Source organism: Oncorhynchus gorbuscha, linkage group LG12 (genome assembly GCF_021184085.1).
Source record: "Oncorhynchus gorbuscha isolate QuinsamMale2020 ecotype Even-year linkage group LG12, OgorEven_v1.0, whole genome shotgun sequence".
NCBI classification, from domain to species: Eukaryota; Metazoa; Chordata; class Actinopteri; order Salmoniformes; family Salmonidae; genus Oncorhynchus; species Oncorhynchus gorbuscha.
The window spans coordinates 79,147,309-79,163,123 of NC_060184.1; the positions used below are offsets into that span (position 1 = coordinate 79,147,309).

At 46.7% G+C, this 15,815-nt stretch overlaps 1 pseudogene; it reads left to right on the top strand.

Moving 5' to 3' along the window:
- The first annotated feature begins 2,794 nt into the window (after window positions 1–2,794).
- The window catches only part of LOC123990431, a 179,207-nt pseudogene continuing 166,186 nt past the window's right edge, over window positions 2,795–15,815 (top strand).

Below are 15,815 nucleotides of genomic sequence, written 5' to 3' on the forward strand. Positions count from 1 at the left end.
TGTAGTGCAATTACCAGAACACAGGAAGAAGGGTGTAGTGTAATTACCAGTACACAGGAAGTAGGGTGTAGAGAAATTACCAGTACACAGGAAGTAGGGTGTAGTGCAATTACCAGAACACAGGAAGTAGGGTGTAGTGTAATTACCAGAACACAGGATGTAGTGTGTAGTGCAATTACCAGAACACAGGAAGTAGTGTGTAGTGTAATTACCAGAACACAGGAAGTAGTGTGTAGTGTAATTACCAGAACACAGGAAGTAGGGTGTAGTGCAATTACCAGAACACAGGAAGTAGTGTGTAGTGCAATTACCAGAACACAGGAAGTAGGGTGTAGTGTAATTACCAGTACACAGGAAGTAGTGTGTAGTGTAATTACCAGTACACAGGAAGTAGGGTGTAGTGTAATTACCAGTACACAGGAAGTAGGGTGTAGTGTAATTACCAGTACACAGGAAGTAGGGTGTAGTGTAATTACCAGTACACAGGAAGTAGGGTGTAGTGTAATTACCAGTACACAGGAAGTAGGGTGTAGGGTGTAGTGTAATTACCCGTACACAGGAAGTAGGGTGTAGGGTGTAGTGTAATTACCGGTACACAGGAAGTAGGGTGTAGGGTGTAGTGTAATTACCAGTACACAGGAAGTAGGGTGTAGGGTGTAGTGTAATTACCAGTACACAGGAAGTAGGGTGTAGTGTAATTACCAGAACACAGGAAGTAGGGTGTAGGGTGTAGTGTAATTACCAGTACACAGGAAGTAGGGTGTAGGGTGTAGTGCAATTACCAGTACACAGGAAGTAGGGTGTAGGGTGTAGTGTAATTACCAGTACACAGGAAGTAGGGTGTAGGGTGTAGTGTAATTACCAATACACAGGAAGTAGGGTGTAGGGTGTAGTGTAATTACCAGTACACAGGAAGTAGGGTGTAGTGTAATTACCAGTACACAGGAAGTAGGGTGTAGGGTGTAGTGTAATTACCAGTACACAGGAAGTAGGGTGTAGGGTGTAGTGTAATTACCAGTACACAGGAAGTAGGGTGTAGGGTGTAGTGTAATTACCAGTACACAGGAAGTAGGGTGTAGTGTAATTACCAGTACACAGGAAGTAGGGTGTAGGGTGTAATTACCAGTACACAGGAAGTAGGGTGTAGGGTGTAGTGTAATTACCAGTACACAGGAAGTAGGGTGTAGTGTAATTACCAGAACACAGGAAGTAGGGTGTAGGGTGTAGTGTAATTACCAGTACACAGGAAGTAGGGTGTAGGGTGTAGTGTAATTACCAGTACACAGGAAGTAGGGTGTAGGGTGTAGTGTAATTACCAGTACACAGGAAGTAGGGTGTAGGGTGTAGTGTAATTACCAGTACACAGGAAGTAGGGTGTAGGGTGTAGTGTAATTACCAGTAAACAGGAAGTAGGGTGTAGGGTGTAATTACCAGTACACAGGACATAGGGTGTAGTGTAATTACCAGTACACAGGAAGTAGGGTGTAGTGTAATTACCAGTACACAGGAAGTAGGGTGTAGTGTAATTACCAGTACACAGGAAGTAGGGTGTAGTGTAATTACTAGTACACAGGAAGTAGGGTGTAGTGTAATTACCAGTACACAGGAAGTAGGGTGTAGGGTGTAGTGCAATTACCAGTACACAGGAAGTAGGGTGTAGGGTGTAGTGTAATTACCAGTACACAGGAAGTAGGGTGTAGGGTGTAGTGTAATTACCAGTACACAGGAAGTAGGGTGTAGGGTGTAGTGTAATTACCAGTACACAGGAAGTAGGGTGTAGGGTGTAGTGTAATTACCAGTACACAGGAAGTAGGGTGTAGGGTGTAGTGTAATTACCAGTACACAGGAAGTAGGGTGTAGTGTAATTACCAGTACACAGGAAGTAGGGTGTAGGGTGTAGTGTAATTACCAGTACACAGGAAGTAGGGTGTAGTGCAATTACCAGTACACAGAAGGTAGGGTACCATTTGGAACACAGAGAGATGTATCTCAACACACTGTGCCAACCAGGCACTTTTCCACAAGCTGCTGAAGAACACAGTCCACCCACATAAACACATTTCTCCATTGCCGAGCAAATGGGTGAAAATCATTTTGTTGAGCAGAATAGAACAAGACATCTGTTCCCCACTTATTCCGTATTCCATATGCATTATGCTCATGTGAAAAGCATCTGTACAGGACAGGAGGAGTGTGCATTTTTACTAGGTGAATCATGCCCAGGCCAATGTTTCAACAAGCGCAACACCGTGTGGTGTAGCCAGGATACAGTGCAGCTGCGCAAAAAGCCGCACCGTGTCTGTCACATCTGTCTGTCTTTCAGGACCTTTAAAATACCGGCTACGGGTAAACAATCTGAAGGAGTGGCCGAAGCTCTCATCTCTAATATCACTCTCAGCCAATGAGCAGAAGATGCCTAATCACTGTCAAATAACCGTCTTTGCCATTGGCTTGGTGGTGGAACAGGACCCTAGGGAGCCACTCAAGCATCGCTCCGGGGACGGTCCCGTGCTCCTGCTGTAGTAATCAAGTCGAACGGAGCGCAGCGCGGCGCGGCCGTGTACCTGCTACTTTCCTTCCACTATGCGCGTCTCGTCTCGGTGGAGCAAACGCACCAATCTTAAACGCCCGATATCTGCGGTGCGGAACTGTTTTTCTCTCTCCGCACTTGGCTACAGTTTTACAGTTCAAAAAGGCGTTCGACTCTCGTATATCTAGGTGGATGAACGTATGATTCTGCCGCACAGTTTGTACTCAGCACAGTAACGTTTAATGCAATATATATAGTTTCTTCATGGCGTCTCAACAGCAGTCAAGAATTCAGTCTTACCTGGAGAAAAATAAAATTGGACCGTTGTTTGAGGTACGTGCCCAAATCATCTGAACACATTTCACATGTTTTGCTGCAAGACAGCAATTTATCAACATTAATAGTCTATGCTATGGTTTCAACGTAGTCACTTAGATTGATCAAATAACCCGAAGAAGCGTGGACTATTCTATATAAAAACTAGTTTAGGCCTATACACATGAAAAGTATAAGAGCCTGTCCCTGCATTGAATTGTGAAATACGGAGATCGCACAATCCTTCCGTCCGATAGGATGTCAATACACAGATTCGATCTGCCTGCAAGATAATGAAAGGAAACCACTCTGTAAATCCAGCTGTTGGACAATAGTGGTTGTCTTGTTCCGGACTTCCCCTTGGAGAGGTGTTTCTCGACGCTCCCGACGGGGTTTTAGAGGCAGAACACAGTGGGCAAGGCGATAGCCTATAATTGTGTGATAGTAGACTGCTAAGTAAAGGAATGAAACGCACGGCGGGAAAGTGAGGCTGACTGACACCCTCACTGCGCCTGCGTCCCAGTGGCACATATGTTTTTACTGAACAGAAACAACACTTTTTGTTTGTTTGTTTGTTTGTTTATAAACTGTAAAAGTGAGACAACACAATGGAATACGTCAATTATCACCACATTATCATTGCGTTAGTTGTGCCTTCATAGTCCAGTTTGAAGAAATGTGATTATTACGGGATGCTGGAGATGAACGGCGTTTAGCTGTAGAGTGTTGTAATGTCCTGTGTGTCTGTGTAGGGAGTTTTTCATAACCGTGATGTCGTCTGGTATTTTACTATAGTTAGTAAATTGGCTTCACTGCCATTAGGACATTTAATCGATAGCCTATCCGAGTTGAAACATTTAGGGAGCAGAGAAGGGCAGAATAAAGACAGAATAGCAGCAAGTCATCTACCTGGATGGGCTATGTAATTGAAGTGAATGGTAAACTGTCCGTTTTAATATATTTTCGTGTGGTCACTGGGGTCTGTTTTGAATGTGTTTCTACACCTGCATTGCGTTGCTCTTTGGGGGTTTTAGGCTGGGTTTCTGTACAGCACTTTGAGATATCAGCTGATTGTCAGAAGGGCCTCATAAATACATTTGATTTGATTGGATTCTATATCAGTGTGACATAATGACAGTATATTGACGACCACAGCACACAGTGTGGTATGAACTCCCAGCTATGCACACACACACACACACACACACACACACACACACACACACACACACACACACACACACACACACACACACACACACACACACACACACACACACACACACACACACACACACACACACACACACAGTATTGATATGATATCCCAGCTAGATGAGTCAATCCTGGGCTGCGTCCCAAATCCCAAATGGTACCCTATTCCCTTTACAGGGTCTTACACAGTGGAAAGGGACTAGCATACCATTTGGGACGTGGCCGCTGGTTGAGTAGACAGTAGAATCATGTCTAATTGGAGAGGGTCAGGTGGGAAGATTAATCCTCAGATGCTGGGAGACAGAGGCCACACAAACACATGCTGTTTCTCCTGAGGCTCATCTATATACTAGCACACACACACACACACACACACACACACACACACACACACACACACACACACACACACACACACACACACACACACACACACACACACACACACACACACACACACACACACACACACACACACACACACACACACACACACACACACACACACACACACACACACACACACACACACACACACACACACACACACACCATCTGTGGTAACAAAACTGAGTGTTTGTGTCATGCCAGTGCATGTTTTTGTGAGAGTGAGAGAAAGAGGGAGCATGAAAGAGAGAGACTGTGTGTATGTTAGTATGTATATATGTGAGTGTGAATGCAGTATGTATATGTACTGTATATGTGTATCTGTACGTATGCAGTGTGTGAGTGTTTGTGTGTAGGTATGCAGTATGTGTGTGTGTGTTTGCATGCAGTATGTTTATGTGTGTGTGTACGTATGCAGTATGTGTGTGTGCATGCAGTTGTCATGATCGTCTGATGAATTAACGGACCAGGGCGCAGCGTACGTAGAGTTCCACATGTTTAATGAAATGAAACTCACAAAAACAACGAAGAAGAAAAAACGATACGTGAAGCTCAAGCAGTGCTCACAGGCAACTACACAGAAACAAGATCCCACAAAAACCAGTGGGGAAATGGCTGCCTAAATATGATCCCCAATCAGAGACAACGATAAACAGCTGCCTCTGATTGGGAACCATACCAGGCCAACATAGAAAACAAAGCACCTAGATAGGAACCCCCCCCCCCTCCCCCCCTAGTCACACCCCAACCTAACATAAATAGATGTCGTGGCGGCTCCGGTGCGGGTCTTTGCCCCCGCCCAGACCACGGGTCCGGCCATGGAGCTGGGTTGAACGCAGCACCCGGACTGGGCATCGGCACAGAGGAAGGCTCCGGCCTTGGCGCAGGACTGGACGCCGTGCCTGGACTGGGCAGCCGGCGCAGAGAAGGGCTCCTGCCATGGAGCTGGAGGTTCTGGACCATGGACCGTCGCAGAAGGCTCTGGACCGTGTACCGTAGCAGGTGGTTCCAGACCGTGGACCGTCTCAGGAGGTTCCAGAACGTGGACCGTCTCAGGAGGTTCCGGAACGTGGACCGTCTCAGGAGGTTACGGAACGTGAACCGTCTCAGGAGGTTCCAGAACGTGGACCGTCTCAGGAGGTTCCAGAACGTGGACCGTCTCAGGAGGTTCCGGAACGTGGACCGTCTCAGGAGGTTACGGAACGTGGACCGTCTCAGGAGGTTACGGAACGTGGACCGTCTCAGGAGGTTACGGAACGTGGACCGTCTCAGGAGGTTACGGAACGTGGACCGTCTCAGGAGGTTCCGGAACGTGGACCGTCTCAGGAGGTTCCGGAACGTGGACCGTCTCAGGAGGTTCCGGAACGTGGACCGTCTCAGGAGGTTCCGGAACGTGGACCGTCTCAGGAGGTTACGGAACGTGGACCGTCTCAGGAGGTTCCGGACCGTGAAACGTGGGCGGAAGCTATGGACTGGGGACCGTCGCCTGAAGCTATGGACTGGGGACTGTCGCCTGAAGTTCTGGTCCTATGCGTGGGGCCGGCACAAGTGGCACCAGACTGGGGACACGCACTTCAGGGAGAGTGAGAGGAGGAGGCCAAGGACGTACTGGGCAGTGGAGGCGCACTGGAGACCTGGTGCGTAGAGCTGGCACAGAGGGTGCCGGACTGGTGTCATGTTCCTCTGCAGCGCTCTCATCGCCACCACCTCTCTCCGGAATCTTTTGCTGAGTTCCTCCTCCTTACGGTCTCTGGCTCATTCCGACCCCCAGGGTGTTTACCCTTCCTCCTGAGAGGTCTTGGTCTCCAAGTGAACCTGAAAATGAGGTCATCCTGTATTTATTATATACAGTAAGGAACACCATGACAGATGGTACCCGGCATCATCTCTCTCCCCCCTTTCCCTCTCCCCCCTTCCCTCTCTCCCCTTTCCCCTTTCCCTCTCTCCCCTTTCCCTCTCTCCCTTTCCCTTTCCCTCTCTCCCTCCCTCTCTCCCTTTCCCTCTCTCCCTCTCCCCTCTCTCCCTTTCCCTTTCCCTCTCTCCCTCCCTCTCTCCCTTTCCCTCTCTCCCTCTCCCTTTCCCTCCCCTCTCTTCCTTTCCCTCTCCCCTCTCTTCCTTTCCCTCTCCCTTTCCCCTCTCTCCCTTTCCCTTTCCCTCTCCCTCTCTCCCTCTCTCCCTTTCCCCTCTCTCCCTCTCCCCCTCTCTCCCTTTCCCTCTCTCCCTCTCCCTCTCCCTCTCCCTCTCTCACTCCCTCCCTTTCCCTCTCCCCCCTTTTCCCTCTCTCCCTCTCCCTTTCCCCTCTCTCCCTTTCCCTCTCCCTCTCTCCCTCTCTCCCTTTCCCCTCTCTCTCTACCTCTCTCCCTCTCCTCTCTCTCCCTTTCCCTCTCCCCTCTCTCCCTTTCCCTCTCCCCTCTCTCCCTTTCCCTCTCCCTCTCTCCCTTTACCTTTCCCTCTCTCCCTTTCCCTTTCCCTCTCCCCTCTCTCCCTTTCCCTCTCCCCTCTCTCCCTTTCCCTCTCCCTCTCTCCCTTTCCCTCTCCCTTTCCCCCTCCCCTCTCTCCCTCCCTCTCTCCCTTTCCCTCTTCCCTCTCCCCTCTCTCCCTCTCCCCTCTCTCCCTTTCCCTCTCCCTCTCTCCCTTTCCCTCTCCCTCTCACCTCTTTCCCTCTCTCCCTCTCCCTTTCCCTCTCTCCCTCTCCCTTTCCCTCTCTCCCTCTCTCCCTTTCCCTCTACCTGAGATAGTGTCCTTTTCAATATGTGTGTGGCAACTCATATTAGCTCCCAACTAATAAAACTATTACTTGAAATGACCCTTTCAACGTATGATTAAAAATCACAATAGAAATATTGAAAAGTGTCGAGGTATATTTGCCGAAAGAATACACTTCAATCTATAAATTATAACATTCACTTACCCAATGGACAATGTATTAACGTTATTTCAACAAAAGAAAATACATTTGATGGAAAACTGGATTTGCAAAGAAGTCGTCAACGTCAGGGAATTTTTTATGTTTTTTAACCTGATTTTTCATTTAAGTCCAGTAGCATGGTGAAATTTTTGTTGAGTTCACAGTAGTCCCAAAACCCGATTCCCTATTTATTTAATTTAAGAACAAAATCTTATTTACAATGACAGCCTTTTTTTTAACCTTTATTTAACTAGGCAAGTCGGTTAAGAACAAATTCTTATTTACAATGACAGCCTAGGAACAGTGGGTTAACTGCCTGTTCAGGGGCAGAACGACAGATTTGTACCTTGTCAGCACAATTTGCTCATCGATTTGAACTTGGCAACCTTTCGGTTACTAGTCCAACACTCTAACCACTAGGCTAACCTGCCGCCCTGTCTGTCTAGTGCACAACTTTCGACCAGAGCCCTATGGCACCAAATTCCCCATAAAGTGCACTACTTTCGACCAGAGCCCTATGGCACCCTATTCCCCATAAAGTGCACTACTTTCGACCAGAGCCCTATGGCACCCTATTCCCTATATAGTGCACTACTTTCGACCAGAGCCCTATGGCACCCTATTCCCTATCTAGTGCACTACTTTCGACCAGAGCCCTATGGCACCCTATTCCCTATATAATGCACTACTTTCGACCAGAGCCCTATGGCACCCTATTCCCTATATAGTGCACTATTTCGACCAGAGCCCTATGGCACCCTATTCCCTATATAGTGCACTATTTCGACCAGAGCCCTATGGCACCCTATTCCCTATATAGTGCACTATTTCGACCAGAGCCCTATGGCACCCTATTCCCTATATAGTGCACTATTTCGACCAGAGCCCTACTTGCTCCGAAACAGCATGAAGAACATGTAAAACATGAAGAACATGTAAAATAACACATTTTCATACATTGTATTTTCCCACGACTCTACACCAGCCAGGTGCAAATTGGAAGAGGGACACAACAAGTAAATACATTTGCATGTGTGGGTCCTTTCCACAATCAATCAGTATGGCAAAGATAATCTCTGCCCGGAGGGCCTAAGACATATTTTTTTTGCAGGGAGAGAAACTAGTGTGGAAGGAGAGTCTCCAGAGAGAGGAACTAGTGTGGAAGGAGAGTCTCCAGAGAGAGGAACTAGTGTAGAAGGAGAGTCTCCAGAGAGAGTAACTAGTGTGGAAGGAGAGTCTCCAGAGAGAGTAACTAGTGTGGAAGGAGAGTCTCCAGAGAGAGAAACTAGTGTGGAAGGAGAGTCTCCAGAGAGAGGAACTAGTGTGGAAGGAGAGTCTCCAGAGAGAGAAACTAGTGTGGAAGGAGTGTCTCCAGAGAGAGAAACTAGTGTGGAAGGAGTGTCTCCAGAGAGAGAAACTAGTGTGGAAGGAGTGTCTCCAGAGAGAGAAACTAGTGTGGAAGGAGTGTCTCCAGAGAGAGAAACTAGTGTGGAAGGAGTGTCTCCAGAGAGAGAAACTAGTGTGGAAGGAGTGTCTCCAGAGAGAGAAACTAGTGTGGAAGGAGAGTCTCCAGAGAGAGAAAATAGTGTAGAAGGAGAGTCCCCAGAGAGAGGAACTAGTGTAGAAGGAGAGTCTCCAGAGAGAGGAACTAGTGTAGAAGGAGAGTCTCCAGAGAGAGGAACTAGTGTGGAAGGAGAGCCTCCAGAGAGAGGAACTAGTGTGGAAGGAGAGCCTCCAGAGAGAGAAACTAGTGTGGAAGGAGAGCCTCCAGAGAGAGAAACTAGTGTGGAAGGAGAGCCTCCAGAGAGAGAAACTAGTGTGGAAGGAGAGTCTCCAGAGAGAGAAACTAGTGTGGAAGGAGAGTCTCCAGAGAGAGAAACTAGTGTGGAAGGAGAGCCTCCAGAGAGAGAAACTAGTGTGGAAGGAGAGTCTCCAGAGAGAGAAACTAGTGTGGAAGGAGAGTCTCCAGAGAGAGAAACTAGTGTGGAAGGAGAGTCTCCAGAGAGAGAAACTAGTGTGGAAGGAGAGTCTCCAGAGAGAGAAACTAGTGTGGAAGGAGAGTCTCCAGAGAGAGAAACTAGTGTGGAAGGAGAGTCTCCAGAGAGAGAAACTGTTGTGGAAGGAGAGTCTCCAGAGAGAGAAACTGGTGTGGAAGGAGTGTCTTCCACTTTGGAAGATGAAGAATTTTCACGAGGATGATGTTTCTGTCAATTCGGAATCTGACAAGTGAGTTAGAAGAAGAGGATGAGATTGACCCTCTGCCAGCCACAGGACCAGCTCATCTGCAACCAGCCAAAGGACCAGCCCATCAGCAAACAGCCACAGGACCAGCCCATCAGCAACCAGCCGCAGGACCAGCCCATCAGCAACCAGCCACAGGACCAGCCCATCAGCAACCAGCCACAGGACCAGCCCGTCTTCGTGCCCAAGGAACGAGCCACCCCGCATGGACGCCAATGTAACCAGGGCCGACACGGATGGCGAGGACTCATGTGCAGTACATAACGTCTTCTTTTCAACTGTTCATCCCAGACACCATCTGACTTGGAGGGAAGGTGTGTTTTTGCTGGTGTTTTCAGATCCAATGGGGGAATCCCCAGAATCCCTGTGGGATGCAGAAACTGGCAGAGAACTTTTTAATGCAACAATGTCTCTGGAAAACATCCACATTATTTCCAGGATTATCCAATCATGTTATTGGTCACATGGTTAGCAGATGTTATTGGTCACATACACATGGTTAGCAGATGTTATTGGTCACATACACTTGGTTAGCAGATGTTATTGGTCACATACACTTGGTTAGCAGATGTTATTGGTCACATACTCTTGGTTAGCAGATGTTATTGGTCACATGGTTAGCAGATGTTATTGGTCACATACGCATGATTAGCAGATGTTATTGGTCACATACACTTGGTTAGCAGATGTTATTGGTCACATGGTTAGCATATGTTATTGGTCACATACACTTGGTTAGCAGATGTTATTGGTCACATGGTTAGCATATATTATTGGTCACATACACTTGGTTAGCAGATGTTATTGGTCAAATACACTTGGTTAGCAGATGTTATTGGTCACATACACTTGGTTAGCAGATGTTATTGGTCACATGGTTAGCAGATGTTATTGGTCACATACACATGGTTAGCAAATGTTATTGGTCACATACACTTGGTTAGCAGATGTTATTGGTCACATGGTTAGCAGATGTTATTGGTCACATGGTTAGCAGATGTTATTGGTCACATACACATGGTTAGCAGATGTTAATGGGCACATACACATGGTTAGCATATGTTATTGGTCACATGGTTAGCATATGTTATTGGTCACATACACTTGGTTAGCAGATGTTATTGGTCACATGGTTAGCATATGTTATTGGTCACATACACTTGGTTAGCAGATGTTATTGGTCAAATACACTTGGTTAGCAGATGTTATTGGTCACATACACTTGGTTAGCAGATGTTATTGGTTACATACACTTGGTTAGCAGATGTTATTGGTCACATGGTTAGCAGATGTTATTGGTCACATACACATGGTTAGCAAATGTTATTGGTCACATACACTTGGTTAGCAGATGTTATTGGTCACATGGTTAGCAGATGTTATTGGTCACATGGTTAGCAGATGTTATTGGTCACATACACATGGTTAGCAGATGTTAATGGGCACATACACATGGTTAGCATATGTTATTGGTCACATGGTTAGCAGATGTTATTGGTCACATACACATGGTTAGCAGATGTTAATGGGCACATACACATGGTTAGCATATGTTATTGGTCACATGGTTAGCAGATGTTATTGGTCATTGGACACTGTGCTATCTAACCTCCAAACGAGCTTCAATGCCATACAACACTCCTTCCGTGGCCTCCAACTGCTCTTAAACGCTAGTAAAACCAAATGCATGCTTTTCAACCGATCGCTGCCTGCACCCGCATGCCCGACTAGCATCACCACACTGGATGGTTCTGACCTAGAATATGTGGACACCTATAAGTACCTTGGTGTCTGGCTAGACTGCAAACTCTCCTTCCAGACCCATATCAAACATCTCCAACCGAAAATCAAATCACGAGTCGGCTTTCTATTCCGCAACAAAGCCTCCTTCACTCACGCTGCCAAGCTTACCCTAGTAAAACTGACTATCCTACCGATCCTCGACTTCGGCGATGTCATCTACAAAATCACTTCCAACACTCTACTCAGCAAACTGGATGCAGTTTATCACAGTGCCATCCGTTTTGTCACTAAAGCACCTTATACTACCCACCACTGCGACTTGTATGCTCTAGTCGGCTGGCCCTCGCTACATATTCGTCGCCAGACCCACTGGCTCCAGGTCATCTACAAGGCCATGCTAGGTAAAGCTCCGCCTTATCTCAGTTCACTAGTCACGATGGCAACACCCATCCATAGCACGCGCTTCAGCAGGTGTATCTCACTGATCATCCCTAAAGCCAACACCTCATTCGGCCGCCTTTCGTTCCAGTTTTCTGCTGCCTGTGACTGGAACGAATTGCAAAAATTGCTGAAGTTGGAGACTTTTATCTCCATCACCAACTTCAAACATCAGCTATCTGAGCAGCTAACCGATCGCTGCAGCTGTACATAACCTATTGGTAAATATCCCACCCATTTTCACCTACCTCATCCCCACAGTTTTTATTTATTTACTTTTCTGCTCTTTTGCACACCAATATCTCTACCTGTACATGATCATCTGATCATTTATCACTCCAGTGTTAATCTGCAATATTGTAATTATTCGCCTACCTCCTCATGCCTTTTGCACACATTGTATATAGACTTCCCTTTTTTTCTACTGTGTTATTGACTTGTTAATTGTTTACTCCATGTGTAACTCTGTGTTGTCTGTTCACACTGCTATGCTTTATCTTGGCCAGGTCGCAGTTGCAAATGAGAACTTGTTCTCAACTAGCCTACCTGGTTAAATAAAGGTGTTCTCAACTAGCCTACCTGGTTAAATAAAGGTGTTCTCAACTAGCCTACCTGGTTAAATAAAGGTGTTCTCAACTAGCCTACCTGGTTAAATAAAGGTGTTCTCAACTAGCCTACCTGGTTAAATAAAGGTGAAATAAAAAAAACAATAAAAAAAAAAACATGGTTATCACATTTTATTGGTCACATACACATGGTTAGTAGATGTTATTGGTCACATACACATGGTTAGCAGATGTTATTGGTCACATACACATGGTTAGTAGATGTTATTGGTCACATACACATGGTTAGTAGATGTTATTGGTCACATACACATGGTTAGTCACATGGTTAGCAGATGTTATTGGTCACATACACATGGTTAGATGTTATTGGTCATGGTTAGTAGATGTTATTGGTCACATATACACATGGTTAGCAGATGTTATTGGTCACATACACATGGTTAGTAGATGTTATTGGTCACATACACATGGTTAGCAGATGTTCACATGGCTAGCAGATGTTATTGGTCACATACACATGGTTAGCAGATGTTATTGGTCACATACACATGGTTACAGATGTTATTGGTCAGATGTTATGTTATTGGTCACATACACATGGTTAGTAGATGTTATTGGTCACATACACATGGTTAGCAGATGATGGTTATTGGTCAGATGTTATTGGTCACATACACATGGTTAGCAGATGTTATTGGTCACATACACATGGTTAGCAGATGTTATTGGTCATATACACATGGGTTATTGGTCACAGATGTTATTGGTCACATGGTTAGCAGATGTCAGATTGGTCACATGGTTACAGATGTTATTGGTCACATGGTTAGCAGATGTCATTAAGCAGATGTTATTGGTCACATACACATGGTTAGCAGATGTTATTGGTCACATACACATGATTAGCAGATGTTATTGGTCACATACACATGGTTAGCAGATGTTAATGTGAGTGTAGCGAAATGCTTGTGCTTCTAATTCCGACAGTGCAGTAGTAACCAACGAGTAATCTAACCTAACAATTCCACAACTACTACCTTATACACACAAGTGTAAAGGGATAAGAATATGTATGCCATATGTGTAGACTGTTAATGAGACCCAATTGGTACCCTACTCCCTATAGTGCACTACATTTGACCAGAGCCCTATTAGGGGTCATTTGGGACACAGATCCATTGGTTTTCACAGACATTTTGTTGCGTTCATTTTAGATGATGTAGCGTTGAGATGAATTACAGTAGATTCTACAGCATGACCAGCTAACGGGTGTCTCAGTCTCCCCGGTCTCAGTCTGTAATACCTACATGTTTCAAACAGACCCACCACAAGGTAACCTGTCTAAATTGACTGTCGCCCCCCCATAGCCATGAAAATACTTTGAAAGGCTGGTCATGGGCTCACATCAACACCATTATCCCAGACACCCTAGACCCACTTCAAGTTCTCATACCGCCACAACAGATCCACAGATTATACAATCTCTATCGCAATCATCCACACTGCCCTCTCCCTCTCCCACCTGGACAAGAGGGACACCCAACTCAAGTCCCCCAGCACCCCCAACAGCCCAACTGGAACTGGAGGACTGGAGTTGGGCTGTTGGGGGTACTGGAGGAGTGGAGGTGAGCTGTTACGGGGGTACTGGAGGAGTGGAGGTGAGCTGTTACGGGGGTACTGGAGGAGTGGAGGTGAGCTGTTGGGGGTACTGGAGGAGTGGAGGTGAGCTGTTGGGGGTACTGGAGGAGTGGAGGTGAGCTGTTGGGGATACTGGAGGAGTGGAGGTGAGCTGTTGGGGGTACTGGAGGAGTGGAGGTGAGCTGTTGCGGGTACTGGAGGACTGGAGTTGGGCTGTTGGGGGGTACTGGAGGACTGGAGGACTGGAGTTGGGATGTTTGGGGTACTGGAGGACTGGAGTTGGGCTGTTGGGGTACTGGAGGACTGGAGTTGGGCTGTTGGGGTACTTGAGGACTGGAGTTGGGCTGTTGGGGGTACTGGAGGACTGGAGTTGGGCTGTTGGGTGTACTGGAGGACTGGAGTTGGGGTACTTGAGGACTGGAGTTGGGCTGTTGGGGGTACTGGAGGACTGGAGTTGGGCTGTTGGGTGTACTGGAGGACTGGAGTTGGGCTGTTGGGTGTACTGGAGGACTGGAGTTGGGCTGTTGGGGTACTGGAGGTTTGGAGTTGGGCTGTTGGGGTACTGGAGTTGGGCTGTTGGGGGTACTGGAGGACTGGAGTTGGGCTGTTGGGGGGACTGGAGTTGAGCTGTTGGGGGACTGGAGTTGAGCTGTTGGGGGACTGGAGTGAGCTGAGCTGTTGAGCTGGGGGGACTGGAGTTGGGCTGTTGGGGGTACTGGAGGACTGGAGTTGGGCTGTTGGGGGTACTGGAGGTTTGGAGTTGGGCTGTTGGGGGTACTGGAGGTTTGGAGTTGGGCTGTTGGGGGTACTGGAGGACTGGAGTTGGGCTGTTGGGGGTACTGGAGGTTTGGAGTTGGGCTGTTGGGGGTACTGGAGGTTTGGAGTTGGGCTGTTGGGGGGGACTGGAGGAGGGAACCACTGCCCTACATAGTGCACTAGTAGTACACTACTAGTGAGTGAGAGTGAGTGAGAGAGAGAGATATGTGCATTAGGTATCTCTCACAGACCAGACAGACAGCTGTGATCTGCATTAGGTTTCTAACAGAATCTGTAAGAGTGACAAATTGAATGCTGCGGAGACACACGAAGATGTCAATAAAAAATCTATTTGATGGAGAATGATTGCGTTCCCTCTGGTCGTCATTGATCATTGATCATTGATCATTGATCATTGATCATCACAACAGACCAGTTGAAGCTGTAACCCATTTCATTTATGGGGTCAGGTTGTCTCTGAAGAGCACTGTCTGAATTCAGGAGACAGACAGGGAGAAAATGAGACAAGATAGTGAGCAGATCCTATATCTAACAGCCGATCCTTCCTATATCTAACAGCAGATCCTTCCTATATCTAACAGCAGATCCTTCCTGTATCTAACAGCCGATCCTTCCTGTATCTAACAGCAGATCGATCCTATATCTAACAGCAGATCCTATATCTAACAGCAGATCGATCCTATATTTAACAGCAGATCGATCCTATATCTAACAGCAGATCCTAAATCTAACAGCAGATCGATCCTATATTTAACAGCAGATCCTATATCTAACAGCAGATCGATCCTATATTTAACAGCAGATCGATCCTATATCTAACAGCAGATCCTATATCTAACAGCAGATCCTATATCTAACAGCAGATCCTTCCTATATTTAACAGCAGATCGATCCTATATTTAACAGCAGATCGATCCTATATCTAACAGCAGATCGATCCTATATTTAACAGCAGATCGATCCTATATCTAACAGCAGATCCTTCCTATATCTAACAGCAGATCCTTCCTATATCTAACAGCCGATCCTGTCCATCTGCAGATCCTATATCTAA